This window comes from Neophocaena asiaeorientalis, unplaced genomic scaffold (genome assembly GCF_003031525.2).
Source record: "Neophocaena asiaeorientalis asiaeorientalis breed wild unplaced genomic scaffold, Neophocaena_asiaeorientalis_V1.1 scaffold469, whole genome shotgun sequence".
Taxonomy (NCBI): Eukaryota; Metazoa; Chordata; class Mammalia; order Artiodactyla; family Phocoenidae; genus Neophocaena; species Neophocaena asiaeorientalis.
This window is the reverse complement of record NW_020172691.1, coordinates 2231290-2232835: the sequence shown is the minus strand read 5'-3', so window position 1 is coordinate 2232835 and position 1546 is coordinate 2231290. Positions and strand designations below refer to the sequence as shown.

General features: G+C 59.9%; 1 protein-coding gene across 1 annotated transcript in view; it reads left to right on the top strand.

The window, feature by feature from the left end:
• Positions 1-268: 268 nt before the first annotated feature.
• Positions 269-1546, top strand: part of LOC112396313 (myeloblastin-like) — a 13073-nt gene continuing 11795 nt past the window's right edge. The window contains 1 exon segment of the mRNA XM_024740009.1: positions 269-279. The gene's annotated coding sequence lies outside the window, so the exon portion shown is untranslated.

Here is a 1546-nt window from a genome sequence, read left to right as displayed (position 1 = left end):
AAGGCCGGGGCGGGCGGGGGGCACACAGCTGTGGAAGGGGCTCAGCCCAGCCGGTGTCGGGGCCAAAATGGAGATGCCCAGCTCTGCCCTTCTCCTGGAGGCACTGCTGATGCCCCAACACGCAGGGGAGGGGAGGGTCTCGAAGGGGTGGCGCTGTGCCCCGAGCCGGGTGGTGTTGGGGTCTGTGCGGTCCCGAGCCCCCTGCCCTGACCGCGCGCCCTCCACCCCCTCACTGCCCCAGAAGCCTCCAGCGATGGCCCACGCTCACCGGCCACCAAGGTTAGTTGTGTTGCCATTAAGCCGTTTTACAGATGGGGAGCCCGAGGCCCAGGGAGCTCCTATCACCACTGGCGTTGCTGACGCCTATTGGGCACCAGCTGTGTGCCAGGCCTTCACCCCATCCTACAGGCCTGGTCTGTGGGACCTGGGTCTGTTTATTTGTTTTTCATAATTTATTGCAGTGAAATTCACATAACATAAAATTCACTCTTTTAAAGGGAACAATTCAGTGGTTTTTAGTGTATTTCACTAGGTTGTGCAACCCTCACCGCTGTCCATCACCCCCAAAAGAAGCTCCGTCCCCATCGGCAGTCACCTCTCCTCCCCCTCCCCCAGCCCCTGACAACCACTAGCCACTAACTCTCTGTGTCTGTGGATTGGCCTGTTCTGGACGTTTCCCATCAGTGGAATCACACCCTGTGTGTCCTTCCGTGTCTGGCTTCTCTCACTGAGCATCGTGTCCTCAGGGTCCATCCACGCTGTAGTGAGTGTCAGTGCTTCACACTTTTTCACGGCTGAGTGATATTCCCGGGTGTGGAGGGATGTATATCCATCGTCCGTCGATGGTCTCTGGGTTGGTTCCACCCTGGCTGATGTGAATCACGTCGCTGTGGACACTTGTGTACATGTTTTGTTTGAACATCGATTTTCAATGCTATGGATTTGTACCCAGGAGTGGAATTGGGGGTTCAGAATGGGCCCTGCTTTATAGAAGGGGAAACTGAGGCCCAGAGAGGAATGTCAGCGGCTCAGGAGCCCAGAATGGTCCCAGGGGTCCCGCCTGCTGATTGTTCAGATGGGGAAACTGAGGCCCTAGGGTATTGGGGTCCAAGAGCATATGGTCTCAGCTTGGAGCCCCCAACACTGGCCCCCTCAAGAAAGGAGTGTTTTTCCTTTTTCAGGAGAGAAGAGGAAAAAGAGGCAGAGACACAGAGGCTGAGCCTCTCCCGCCCTCCTTCCCTCGATCCTGGGTGGGTCGGCTCGGGTCCGCTTGCCCCCTCACCCCGCCCCAGCCCGCGTTCCCGGTGAGGCCGTTGCCTGTTGCACCAGCCACAGTTGGAGCGGGAAGGGGCCGAGGCCACAGCTTCCAGCCCCACTTCCCCTCCACCTGCCGGCCCGACCCCCAGGGCTCCCGGTGGCCCCAGCTCCCCACCCAGTCCCATGCCTTCCCAAGCCTCTGCCTTCAGGCAGCCCCCCAGCCCTGCACTCACCTGCCTGCCCCCACCCCAGGCCTGGAGCAGAGAGGAGGAGCCTGGGCCATCCCCCT